Below are 14,689 nucleotides of genomic sequence, written 5' to 3' on the forward strand. Positions count from 1 at the left end.
GGAGGAAGAACAAACGCAGGGAACAGGAGGAAGAGCATGTAGTATTTTCACAGCTCCTCTTCCTGGGGTGATTCATGGCTTTTTTGTCGTTTTGTTTTGTTTTGTCTTATGCCAGTCAAAGATGAGAATTTCAGGAGGGAGAGACTGTTGGTCTTAGCTGAGCCCCACATCCCTGCCTCACCCGAGGGAAACTGAGCCTCTTGAGTGACAGCTTGGCAAGATGTGTGTATTAAGGGAGCAGCATTTCCACGAGGAAAACCCAGGTGCTGGTACCAAAAAGAGGGATTGGCATTCACCTGCACCCACCCAGCTGCCCCTCCTCAGGATGCTGGCACTGTCGTCTGGGTCAGTCTAATCCATGGTCAGCTGCCAGGACTGACCTTCCTTAACCCGTCACCATCATGTGTCCTGGCTCATCTTAACTGGCTCACTGGCTGCTTCTTTCACTCCTAGGATAAAGGGGATCTATTCACGCTCAGTCACACCTCCCTACCTTCCTGCCACCCTGAGATGGGCCCTCTGGACCACCCACATGGGTCCCGTGCAGCTTCCCGCTCCGCCCCCACCTCTGCCTCCTCCTAGTTTAATTCCAATACAGACAGCAGATTGACTGGGTACCTCCACTTCTCCAAACCCGACATTTGATTCCTGAAAAGTATAGAATAAAAACTCAAGGACTCACAAAGACCCATAGGACCCCACCCCACTCTTTTGACCTCCCCCGCTATCTGTGTCCTCTGTATTCCCGCTCCTGGCCCAGCCTTTCTGCCAGGGATCTTGATCCAGAGTGCTCTTCCCCTGATGTCCCTGCCTGCCTGGCACCCCTTGCCTTCCGCACCCTGCACGGGGTCATGTTCCCCTTGAGGCCTTTCCTGAGCCCTACCACTTTGATCCTCTCCACATTCATGACCACCGTCTAGTGCATTTTATCATTGCACCCATGTGCTTTGCTGTCACCTGTCTCCCCACTTAGAAGTTATCTCCCTCTGGGCGTGAGGGAGCTTTGCATCGTTTTGTCTGTTTCATTCCCTGTCCCCAAAGCCTAGAATAATAACCAGCGCATGGCTAAAGGCCAGGAAACACCTGTTGAACTAATGAACAAACTTGTTGAGGGAATTAATAATAGATCACAGATGAATAAACCAACGTATGTTGAATGCTTACCCTATGCCTGAAACTGCTAGAAATCAACTTACTAATTTAGTAAACAGAAGGAAGCGGCAATTGGTGATTTCCATCTGCTTTACTTTATTTGAATAAATTCTGAAAGGAAATGTTTTGCAGTATATAATTGACTAGTGCTAAAATCTCCCCACATGTTTCATGTGGGGTCAGCCCGTTCTACCCAGTGGACATGGGACAGCAAGATAAAACTCAGAATGTGGCAAAAGCCATCCCTGTTGCGTCTTCAGGTTCTGCACACTATGCACAGATATTGGACTGTCCCACTGTTCTCAATATGGCACTGGTCAGGTCACACACCTTAAATTAGTCCTCATCATTCCTGTATTAATTTCCCATAGCTGCTGTCACAAATTACCACCTACTTTAGACACACAAATTTATTCTTTCAGTTCTGGAGGCCAGAAGTTCAAAATCAAGGTGTCACAGGGCTATGCTCCCTCTGCAGGTCCCAGGGGAGAATCCTTCCTGGCCTCCTCTAGCTTCTGGTGGCTGCCAGCACTCCTTGGCTTGTGGCTGCCTCACTGCAGTCTATGACTCTGTCTTCACATGGTGTGGTGGTTAATACTGGGTGTCAACTTGATTGGACTGGAGGATGCAAAGTATTGTTCCTGGGTGTGTCTGTGAGGGTGTTGCCAAAGGAGATTAACATTTGAGTCAGTGGACTGGGAAAGACAGACCCACCTTCAGTCTGGGTGGGCACCATCTAATCAGTTGCCAGCTTGACTAGAACACAGCAGGCAGGAGAAGGTGGAAAGAGCAGACTTGCTGAGTCTTCCAGCCTCCATCTTTCTGCTGGGCTTCCTGCCCTCGAATATCAGACTCCCAAGTTCTTCAGCTTTTGGACTCTTGGACTTACACCAGAGGTTTGCCAGGGGCTCTCTGGTCTTCAGCCACAGACTGAAGCCTGCACTGTTGGCTTTCATGCTTTTGAGGTCTGGGGACTCGGACTGGCTTCCTTGCTCCTCAGCTTGCAGATGGCCTATGGTGGGACTTCACCTTGTGATCGTGTGATCAATTCTCCTAATAAACTCCCCTTCATGTATACATCTATCCTATTAGTTCTGTCCCTCTAAAGAACCTACACATGGCGTCTTCCTCCGTGTGTCTCCTACAAGGACACTTGCCCTTGGAGTCAGTTCCTCCGGGATAATCCAAGATGATTTCATTTCAAGATCCCAAACTCAATTACATCTGCAAACACCCTTTTTCCAAATACAGTGACAGTCAGTATTCTGACATGGACATCTTTTGAGGAGAGGCATTCTTTTGGTCGACCGCCACCCCCAATAAGACAGTTACTATTATTTCCTGTACATTGTAGTTGGGGAATGGAGCCGCAGAGAAGCTAAGTAACCCAAGGCCACAGGGCCAGCAAATAACAGAACAAGTAACTGGTCCTGTACGCCCCCCATGGCTCCGTACTCCCTCACCACAGTCACCGTTAATAGATGATGGATTACATATAGGGACTCGCATCCTGATTCTTCAGATCCAGTTTGAAGAATTTGCTATCAATGGCATTGAAATATCACCGAAGGATCTCCAGAGCCCAACAGCCAAGTAAAACCTAAGGAGACACAAGCCTCCACTCCCTGTGCAATGGGGTGCTGGTGACTGCCCTCTAACATCTGTCCATCCTGCCTCCCCGGGCTGTTCGGATGGGTGGGGTTAAGATTCATGCTGTTTGGGGCAGGGCAAGCACCCTGCAAGCACAGAAGGGTTTGTTTCTCTGCTACTAGAGAAACCCACACCCAGTATCTCTGCACACTGCGGTCTCTTGTTTGGGTGCCGCCAAGTGGAGGCCATGGAAACTCAGAAGCAAGGTCACATGTTCCCGGCATCTGGTCCAGCCATCAACAATATGGTGCTGTTTAACATGAGGTCGCTGCGGTGCCCCATCGACACAGAGGGCCCTCGTTAAATGTCATCTTTTTTTAGAACTGGAGAGGATGTAGACACCACAGAGTTCAAGGCCCTCATTCAGAAGCAGGACATCTGAGGCCGGACTCGCCCCAGCGACCCTGCCTGGGGCAGAGTGTCTCAGCCAGCTCGCCGTGTACTGTTCTTTGGCTGACCCTGATGGTGACGGTAACTTCCCGCCCTCACTGCACCCTTTGCACTGATGGGTACATTCATGTTATCCTCCAGCACAGGAAAAAGCTTCCGGGGATGTCTTGATGGGGTGCATTGCAAGATTATATGCAAAGTCCTGGCTCTCCTCCTGTTACTGACCACTTTGTGCTTCTTCCAGGCCTTCTTGGTCTTCAGCTGTGGCGCTGTGACATTCCCCCCTTTTTGTCTTCAAAAGGGGCAGTGGCTTTGAAGAGTAACCTCTGTTTGTTGACTCTTTGCATGAAACCTAACCCCACTGGTACCCAGGAGAGCAACAGAAATACTGACCCAGGGAGTCAATTTGTGCACCTCCATTGAATGGTAGCAGCCTTGGTCTCGCAGGGGCACTTTTAGTAGGAAAGAGAAAGGGCATCTTTTCACCCACAGGCATTGATGGGGCCCCTGTCCTTCTAAACGTATCACGTGGAGTTGATTCTGGGGCTAAAAGCACTGATAGGAATCCCAACTTCGCCACTTCCTTGTACTGGTCAGATGATTTAACCTCCGGAATAACAATACCCACTTTTGTTGGTCCCACTGTAGGACCCCCAAGTCCCCGCTGCTTTCTTTCTGTGTCCTGACTGAGTAGTCCAGAGCGCCTTCACTGCTCTGTGACCCAGCCAGCTGCAGGCTTTCTCCTGCAGGCTTGAACCCAAGCTGAATTCTGGATATTGCCAGGCACCGATAAAGTCATTCAGGTTGTTGCTTGCAGCACTCAGTGAGAGACCACATTGCTAAACATGTAGAAACGAGCCCCACCTTCAACCAAGTTCCCTAAACCCTCAAACACTAGACCCTGACCACACCATGGGCATACATGGGCAAAACATCCCTTTCCTTGCTGTCTGTCATGGGACTTCAGCCGCTGTATGTAAATTCTCCCAGTAAATGCTTTACACCAAGGACCCTGGCAATTGCTTCTTCTCCCTCTGGAATCCCAGCCAGCTCCATCTCAGAACAGTTTGGGGCTGTCTCTTGCAGCAACTCCCCTGCTGTCAATTTTGGGGTGACTCTTGCCATGGGTTTGGCCAGACACAGTACCCTTGCAAGGCATGGGTTAACTCACCGAACCCTCGCAGCAACCCCAGGGCTAGCATGGTATCCCCATTTTACAGGCGAAGGAGAGAAGGCTCATGAGAAAGGTCTCGCAGCCAGGAACTGGTGGAAGCAGCTGCCTCCCTGGTCTGCCTGCTCTGCCCACTAGGTTCCAAAGCCTTGCAGATTCATGAGGATTTAGTAACATGGGATAGGAAGAGTGTGCACCACCCAGGGGGTGCTGAAGGTGCAAGGAGATAATACACTTGGGATTCACAGGAGCCCCACACCCCACAGCTCCGAACACAGCTGCTAGAATTGCTGATTCCTGTGGGTGGCGTGGGAGGGGCTCTGGTTCCAGTTGAACACTGCCCCCACGTTTAGTTAGTCCATGTCTGAGTGAAGACATCAATACATCGGGAAGGAAACGTCAGGAGGGCCCCACCCCTTGGGCTCTTCATCTCCGATTCCATCCTCACCTCCCTCTCTCTCTCCTGCCACCCCACGTGCGTCTTCCTCCTGAGTGGAAATGCGGCAGCTGGGGTGACTTGCAGAGGCTCTCGCTTGGGTTCCTGGGCTCCTCCTGGGATACGGAGAAGGGTCTTCAGGGTGGAAATTAGAATAGGGAGATGTTCTCCCTTGAATTTAATTGCATCTCTGCCAGTAATTCAGAAACCATCATTTGCACACACATTTCTGAAAGGCTTTTCAAAGAATTTCAAACCCGCCATTTAAAATTCTCATTATGGTAGGAAATAGTCCCTTTGGGGCCCAACAGTTTTCTCTTTTGTCTCACGGTCCCTGGAGGTACGGATTTCAATTTAGAGTTTTCCACGTGGAAACTGAAGGAGCTCAGGCTCGCACACGCCTCCCCACCGCCTACCCCACCCTGGGCAAACACACTCATTTCCAAGTCAGATGAGCAGTGAGAGAAAATATTCATCAAACTTCAGTAGTGTAATGGGTCTTCACTGCTGGAATTAAATGCAACAGGTAGATAGAATTACGCTTCATGCGTATTTATTGGCCAGTCTCTCAGTTTGCTGAAGAACATTAGTAACAATTGGTAACAAACTTTCTGTTGATTTATATGAGTGCACACAAAGCCGGAAGAGCCCCACATCTCCCCGGAACCATGCCTGCATCTCTCAGGAGACTCTCACTTTCAAACAGTCTTGTTAGATATTGTTAGAAACTGATACGTTTGCATACCGTGAATGTTAAAATTCAGAAAATACTGAACCGCCAACTACAGCCACCAAGTCTTTCTCTAATCAGGAAAGAGCAGCTCCAGGTGCTTTTTCTGAGCTGGGCATCCACCAAAGCCTTTGTCTTTATTAATCTTGATGACCTGCCAGTCAGCACAGGCAGGTCCCTTTGAGATGATGGAAAAGGGGGAACACCTCGGGGACTCACACCTCTGCCAAGTGATGAATCCTCCGAACAGCTGATTAGATTATTCCCAGTTCTGTCTGCTTCTGGACATGATAAACATCAGCGACTGCTCGGGGCCCAGACAAAGCTAGCACTCCCGAGGCTCTGGATGGTGCGTTTCCTAATCCAGCGAATTTCGTTCTACGCCTCCTTCAGGAGGTGCTCCTCATGGGCACCTATCCCGTGCCCTGCCCTGTAGACAAAGGGACAGCGGAAAGCTGTGGAGTGGAGCCCCCTCTGTGAATTGAACGAGCTTCCCTGAGTGAACAAGCCTGCTCACGTGGAAAACAGGGACAGTGGCACCTGTCAAGCTCAGAATGGCTGGGGCAAACTTGGTGAGAGGGAACCCTAGAAGAAAGAGCAAACAAATTGTCCTGTACCCAAGCGCTCTAAGAAATGAAGCTGGTAAAACAGCACAGCTCAGAAGGGGCAAAGATGGTGTTTGTATACTTCAGGGCTCTGGGGAATGTCGAACGTTCTCACGTCTAAAAATGGGGTGGAATTTATGCTCAAGGCCACGAGGGACAGGTGCTCCAAGCAGAGAGCCCAGGAGGACTCCAGGACTCCAGTCTTGGCTCACAGCTGTCCACTGCCTCCCTAGGTCAGCCACCAGCAAGAGCAAGGCCCTGTAACTAAAGGGCCCTCTGGGCCTCCTCTCAGTCTGCAAGCCCCGTGCATCACTTCAAGCCCCTACTTTGAGGCGCCTCTTTTGACTTCCTTTTGCAGGTAGAGACTCTCTCTTCAGGGGCAGCTCCACATTCCAGCCAGGTCTGATGCTTGGAACTCTGGTCCAGGCTTAATTTGTCTGTTTTTGGAAGAGGAGTGTTGAGCAGATGGACTAATTGGTCACTGCTTCCCAGAGACCCGGATAATAAATGAGCCGTCCCCCGCAGCTAAGCATTCGGCTGGCAGGCCCAGCAACCCATTCTCAACTCCCACCAGCACCACAATTAGTGATTCCAGCCCCAGAGCGTGCCAGTTTGGAGAGTTTCAAGTTCATTAAGAGTTTAAATAAATCCATTCATTTAGGTTTACCTTAAAGACTTTTCTGTAATCACCTTCATTACATGTTTAAATAGGGTTAGGGAGAGTAGTAATTAGAAAAAATTTGCTTCAGCCAGGGGCACTTTGCAGCTCTACACAAATATGTTACCCTGTCACAGTCCCCATGATCTGGAACGAATTCAGGCCCAAGCCTCAGCCCCTGTGTAAATCACAGCCCATGAGGCGCAGCTCCAGGGAACTCTAGGGAGCTCTGGACGGAAGGGCGTCTGTGGGAAGAGAACATTTCTGCTTTGGCTTCCCGGGTCGTGTGTTTTCAAAGGGAGCTTCACTTTCCACATTGGTCCCAAAAATCCCAGTATCTTTGTCTAGTATCATCTCCGTGTTTACTGCATCCCAAGCCCACTCCATACCCATAATGCTTTGGGAATTGGCTCAAAAGCTTCAGTTAGGATTTCCGATGATGGATGAAGACGCGAGATAATTGCTCCATACTTGGCCTATCCGTAGGAAGACACAGTCAATAATAGTATAATGTGGCTAGTTTAGACATTTCATTAAATAGAATATCATCATTGGAATCCAGGGTAAAGCATGTTTCTGCAATACCATAATGGATAAGGCTTGGTTTTAAATGTACTGCAATAAAAATGTACATGTCATGAATTTTTCTGTGGAAACAGATAGACTCTTATTAGTTTAGGCTTCCTAGGCATTGAATAATTTGTGTCATAAACTAGTTTCTAATAAAATCTGCAAATAAAATTTCAAATGGGGAATGCCTGTTGGGCACAGTGGAAATTTCCTGAGCTTCCTGCTTTGCGGGGATTTAACTTTTGGTTTCCCCAGGAGTGCTTTGAGATTCTCTGATTTCCTTTCCAACTAGAAAGGAAAATGGCTCAGAGGTGACCACAGGAAGCTCCCTGGGATGCAGGTCCCTGGGCCACAAGATCTGAGCTTGGCAGTGGGGTCAGCACCCTCTGGAGCAGGGGTCCTCTAGATCACACCTGGCTCCTGCTAATGGTTAATGTCTGCTATCGTTTTCTCACACTGCCAAGGTGTGAGTCCACCCGCTCTAATTCACTAACCCTTGGCGTGTGCATTGGTGCCTGGCATCTCAGGACTAAGCCAGGCTACCCGTCCATGAGCCTGGTTTCATGCCTCTTCTGGGGAACCCTCACCAGATACCCAGCTCCTTTAGGAGCTTGCTCTATGCCAGTATCTGGGCACACCTCTGGGCCCACCTTCTGGAAAGGCCCCATCTGCATGTCTTGGGAGTTCTCCCAGGCAGCCCCACCAATGAGCCTTTCCCTGTGCCAAGTCCCTTCTGGTGAGTCTCAGTGAGGGAAAGGGGGGCTGTGATCACTGCGGCCCAGAATCGTCCTGTTGAAATGGAGATAAGTGGCCAGGAAGTGCGGGCACTGGTTCCCATTGCTCCTTATCCCTGTCACTGCATTATTTTATCATAAAGGAAAGCGTGAGTCGAAAGGCCTGGGGGTGGGGAGAGGAGAGGAAGGCTGGCACCCCACTAGGGAAGAGTTTGATGGGGGATTCTCGCCTGTGCACCACAAAGTTTATGGGAACTCGGGGCGGGCTTGCCTGGATCCCAAATGGGCTGTGGGGACTCTGGGGACAGGTCAGGAGCACATGACTGTCCTGGAGAAGGACACAGAGGGTAAGAAGCAGCATGGGGCCTGGGTCAAGCCTGTGCTGGGGCTGGGAGGAGGCCCCCAGATGAGGGAGGGATGCCACAGCCTCGCACCAACCACTGCTCCAAGTTTAACTTTCCTTACACATCTTCTCCTTCCAGGTGAGACCCACGGGGATACAGCCAGAGAGGCTCCAGGCGAGGCTGGTGGGCCTGGGGTGGGTGCTCTGTGAAGGTCACATGCACACGGAGGACAAGACGAACAATAATTTTGCATCGGTTTTGTTTGTTTGTCTGCTTGTTTTTGAGACAGGGTATCACTCTGTCATCCAGGCTGGGTGCAGTGGCACGATTACAGCTGACTGCAGCCTGCCTTAAACTCCTGGGCCCAAGTGATCCTCCCACTTCAGCCTCTTGAGTATCTGGGACCACAGGAGCATGTTACTATGCACAACTAATTTTTTATTTTTTGTAGAAAAGGAGTCTCACTATGCTGCCCAGGCTGGTCTTGAACTCCTAGCCTCAAGGGATCCTCCCACCTCAGTCTCCCAAAGCACTGGGAGTCCAGACCTGAGCCTCCACATCCAGCCTGGTTTGGAATGTTTTAAAAAGATTTTGAAAATCTGTTATTTTCACCTTTGGCACAGTCCCGCCCTGCCACCCTTCCCTGAATTTTGATTAAAATTCATGTCTCAGCATCGCTGCTCTGGTCAGGTAAAAGATGGGAGGCTATGCCAAAGAGACCAGTGGTTTGCCCAAGACTGGCAATTCCCATGATTTAGGGTGATTATGGCTCAGCTGTAATGAATGCATATTAAGCCTTCCTTCATAGCCTTCAGAACTTTTGATTCATAAACAAATTACTCTGAGCCTGTAATGCAGAAGAAAGAAATAGCAGCTAATTTAATCAGTGAATCAATGGCAAGACAGCACAATATAGACCATGGAATTTGAAGTACTGCATAATGGAGAAAATGAAAGTAGTAATAAGAAGCAGAAATGCTCGTAAGGACAGTCCAGGCTCACAGACCCCAGCACTGGACTCCAGGCCCTGGGTTGCAGTGAGATGTCCATGAATTAGATCCTGCAATGAATCCTGACTTTGTTCTGGGATGTGTTAACAGAAAGACAAGCTGTGCTTAGCATGGCCTCCACACCAATATGATGCCTTCCCATTGAACAAGAAACCTAGCCAGCCCTAAGCAGGAGAGCATCAGACAGTTCATGCCTGCTGCCCCAGGGAGGCACGGAGGTGTCCCAGGAGAAGCGTACACTGTGGCATCAGCCAGATGCCACAGTGTGGATCCAGGCTCCCTTGCTGTCACTGTGAGACCATGGACAAAGGACTGGACCCTCTGAGCCTCAGTTTCCCTCCCTGGTTTCCCTCCCTGGAGAATGGAGATAACACCTACAAAATCAAATACATCATGGCTTGTAAATTTGAAGCAACTCAACACAGTGTTAAATGCAAAGTCTGTGGACCGCCTGGACAGCCTTAGGCCAGTAGCAAAGACCTCACTTTGCCTCAGTGCCCCAGCTGCAAAATGGGTTGATGTGAAGATTAAATACTAGGTAATACCAGTTGAGGCTAAGCATGGTGCACAGTGAGCCCACACGGAGGCTCCTGTTTCCTCATAAATGTGCCCTAGGCATCTAAACGTGGTGCTCTAGGTGCCCAGTTTGGTTCCAGACTTGTTCATACGGAGCCCAGCATAGAGGCCACCTTTTCCTTACCCACAAATCCGGGATCCTGGATCACATCTCTGGGTGGGAGGACGTGAACCCCCACATGAATAGCCTCTTCTTGGGGCAATTCTCATTCTCCCATTGTAGGTGCTCCTGGGCTTTAGAAGGAACTGTTTGAATCTGTGCTTGTGTCCACAGTTCTGGGGCAAAGTTTGAAGTAGTGTTTCCCAGAATGCATCCCATAGTGCGGGAGTCCCCTGAGGTGACATGCAGGGGGAGAAGGGAGGGCTCCCTCCCCAACGGCAACCCCCAATCTCTCTCCAGTGCTCACATGGTCCCATTGGGAATGTGCTACTTTGCTTGAAGCCATTTATCTCTCCTTGAAAGATGAGCAAGAATTTCTCCCCATCACCTCCTCTCTGCTGAATTGTATACTCAGATTTCTTTTGTGCGTGCCTGTATTTCCTCTTTCCAGCACTGTCCCGCCACCTAATTTCACCGCCTTGTGCCTGAACTGTACCTCAGCCTGCTTGGCTTGGACAGCCCGTGTCTTCTGACTCAGAACCTGTCTCATCCTGGCTTGACTCATCAAGCTTCTTCTCATCTCAAAAAAGGGGGAATAACAACAAAAAAGAGCTCACTTCTGGCAATAATATGCAAATGCTCGCATGCCAAAAATAGTCTGCACAATTCAAGAGGGCACACAAAAATGTTCCATCACATTTGCTCAACCTCTAAATCAAAATTTTATGATGCCAAGGAGTTTGCTCAGTCACCAGTCTGGTGATTTTATGGGATTCATTTTCTGAAAGGAAAGAGGGAGGTGAAATAGGAGTCGTTAGCCAGGCCGTTTCAGAGGATAAACACACAGACCCAAAATAGGAAATGCAAATAGTTTAAAGGCAGTGACACCAATTTGAAGCAATCAAGTAGAAAATAATATAGCATAGCCACTCTTTGTCAATGTCAACCACGTCAAGAGGGCCTACCAAAGGGGGGCCAGGCCTGCTGGGTCTCTCTGCCAGGACCCCGGGTTTTATGGGGTTGCACAGTTATAGTTCCTAGAGGAGGTCCCTGTAGGAGCCTGGAGGACAATAATTCCTGAGATGCAGGAGTAATCCCTGGGGACGTTCTTCTCCCACAAGGAAAGCAAAGGGAACCATGAAGGTATCTGTGATAGACCTGTGGGTGATGCATGTTGCCAAATGTCTCATCTTGTGTTGGTTCTGGGCACCCTACAGGCTCTGTCATGGGGCCTTTGAGTTCCTGGGCCGTTGGAACACAACCTCAAGCCCTGCCAGGGAAGGAGGCTCTGGTACTCCTCAGCCCCAGACACCATGTAGGCAGGCATCGAAGGTGGGTGCATTGACGGCGCCCAGGCCAGGCTCAATGGCAGATCTGACCAAAGACCTGCAGAACTAGACAGTCAGCAGGTGTCTGAAGTGGGGGCATGGCCTCGGGTTTCTGGATTTGTGTCTGATCCTGTGGGTTTCTCATCTACATGAACACATGGGTGACACTGGGAAGTTCCTTGAGCCCTAGAGTAGCAGCATCAGAAAACGCATCAGTGGGCCATCCCAGCGGCCTTCTTGTTAGAAAACACTGGCTCTCACTGTCTGGTTGGCTAGGAGCTGTGGCCCCCTTCAAGCATGACCCCTCTAGGAAATCTCCCTGAACCCCCAGCCCCAGCCTGGGTAGACCCCATCCTCTTGCCTCTACTCTTGCCCCCAGGCCTTTGCAGAAGCTCTTGGACATTCTGATCCATTGGTTCCCCAGCCTCCCCACTACCTCCCTGAAGACAGCATGGTGGCTGCCATCAGCAAATTTCTCCTAACCTCTGAGACGGGCTGATGCTTGAGTGGGAACTTGGTTGAATAAATGATGAAATGAATAAAAGAATGAATACATTAACTCGAAGCCCTGAGATGAAAGGTTTTCTCAGCAAAGGTCCTCTGCACCAGGACCGGCAACGTCAACTGTGCACTCAATACTTGCCATGTAGTTAACAAGAGGCATCCCCATTGAGCCTGCTCTGCAACCCGAGCTTTTCAAACTCTTCACAGGATCTGTATTAATTAATTGCTATCCACCCACTTAGGGGTAGAACTTACCATTACCCCCACTGTAGACTCCTGAGGACCTGGGCCTCAGAGAGGCTATGCCTGGTCACAAGTGGAAATTGAGTCCTCCTAATTCTGATCCCCTCCTCTCCCCACCTCCCCTCCCCTCCCCTCCCCTCCTCTCCCCTTCCCTTCCCTTCCCTTCCCAGGAGGAGAGTCTGAGCAAGCTCTGCCTTCTGAAGTTCAAATGCTTTGCAGGAGAAAAGAAGGGAAAGGACTCCAGTTGATGATAAGGTGCTCAGGGGTTGAGCAACCCTCACTCGTGTAAAGGGAGAGAAGCAAGAAGCCCACCAGGATGTCAGCTCACACGCAACAGGACACTTCCTGCTAAGACCCGGCTTCCTCCTCATGGCCGTCCATTCATTCATTCACTCATTCATTCTTTCATGTAACAATTATGAGCTCTGTGTTAGTCAAGGTTCTCCAGAGAAAGACAATCAATGGGATTTACATGCATATGGAGAGACTTACTGTAATGGGCTCATGTGATTATGGTGGCTGGTGAGGAAGGAAAATAAATCTTGGGACCCCAAAATCACTAAGTCAAGGGGAAGTCAAGATGGGAACTGCAGCAGGCAAACCTGCCTCCCAATCGATTCCTAAATAAGATGGTTACAAAGATAAAAAAGCTACACACCTCCCTAACAATCTGCCCATGTATTAGTCCATCCTCCTACTGCTATGAAGAAATACCTGAGACTCGGTAATTTATAATTGATTGAACTCACAGTTCCACATGGCTGGGGAGGTCTCACAGTCATGACAAAGGCAGAGGAGAACAGGCACACTTTACATGGCAGCAGGCAAGACAGCATGTGCTGGGGAGCTGTCCTTTGTAAAACCATCAGATCTCACGAGACTAATTCAGTATCATGAGAACAGCATGGGAAAAACTCACTCCCATGATTCAGTTACCTCCCACCAGGTTCCTCCCGTGATATGTGCGGATTGTGGGAGCTACAATTCAAGATGAGATTTGGGTGGGGACACAGTCAAACCATATCAGCCCACAAGGAAATTCCTAGTGGACAAAGGACAGACAGAACTCAAAGTCATCCCTCTGCTCACCTGAGTCAGACACGTATCTGATCGCGTCCTCTGCCTTATTGTTACACTGAACCAGACTAAGGCCTATATGACTATTTCTCTAACCTCCTCTCATATGGAAATTGTGTCTTCTGTGAAAGGCTGATCAGAGACTCAAAAGAATGCAACTGTTTATCTCTCATCTACCTACGACCTGGAAACACCCTCCCCACTTTGAGTTGTCCGGTCTTTCCAGACCAAACCAATGCACATCTTAGAGGTACTGACTGATGTCTCATGTCTCCCTAAATGTACAAAGCAAGTTGTGCCTCGACCACCTTGGGCACATGTCATCAGGACCTCCTAGGGTTGTGTCACAGGTGTGTCTTTAACCTCAGCAAAATAAACTTTCAAAATTAATTGAGTTCTGTCTCAGATACTTTTGGCTTCACACTGGCAAGACCCAGATCTGCAGGGTGGGCAGGCAGGCTGGAGGCCTGGGGAAGAAGCCCAAGCTGCAGGAAAAGTCTGAAAGTGCCTGTGGCTTCATTGCCGCTGCTTAGAGGTCAGTCTTTTCCTTGTAGGGTTTTCACCTGATTGGGTGAAGTCCACCTGCATCATGAAGGGCCACCTGCTTCCCTCAGATCTGCTGATGTCAACGTTAATCTCATCCACAAACGCCTTTGTGAAAACATCCAGAATAATACTTGACCACATATCCGGGCACTGTGGCCCAGCCAAGCTGATACACTAAATGAACCATCACAAGCTCCTGTTCTAAAGGTTTGGGATGTGGTCACAAACAAATGGAACTTACTTGGCAGCATTGAAGGTAAACAATGAAGAGTAAGCCACTTCATATGTCGGGCAGCGATGACTGCCATGGAGAAGAGGCACAAGGTGAGAGGGTGTCTGCAGCATGTGAGTGGAAAGGGGTCGTCGTAAACAGGGTAGTCAGAGTTGGCTTCCTGGAAAAGGCTGGTGTGAGCAGAGAGTGCAGGGGCCAACCGAGTGAGCCAGGGGGCATTCAGGAAAGGGCTTTCAGGATAAGGGGACAACCATGAGGGGTGCTTGGAGGAGCACCAGGGAGGCCAGGGTAGGGGGAGCTGGAGCAGAGGAAGGAGGGAGAGTGGTGGGAATGGAGGTGGGGGAAGTCAGTGATACCAGCTCCAGGATGCTTGCAAGCCTTCTCAGTATGAGAATTACGGTGGTTACAACGGTTATTACGGTGGTTACAACGGTGGTTATTACATTAGACACCGCATGGACTCAAGAGTCTGATGAATTCCAGCTCAGTCCCCAGCTTCTCCACGTCCTAGCTGCGTGGACATCAGCCCATCAATGAGTGTCTTTCTGCCTGGGTTTCCTTACCTGGAAAATCAGATGCTTATTGTACCCGCCTTGGAGGGTGGCTGTGAGACGAGCCACAGCTGCCCAGCTG

Source organism: Rhinopithecus bieti, unplaced genomic scaffold, assembly GCF_001698545.2.
Source record: "Rhinopithecus bieti isolate Rb0 unplaced genomic scaffold, ASM169854v2 scaffold_13351, whole genome shotgun sequence".
Classification (NCBI taxonomy): Eukaryota; Metazoa; Chordata; class Mammalia; order Primates; family Cercopithecidae; genus Rhinopithecus; species Rhinopithecus bieti.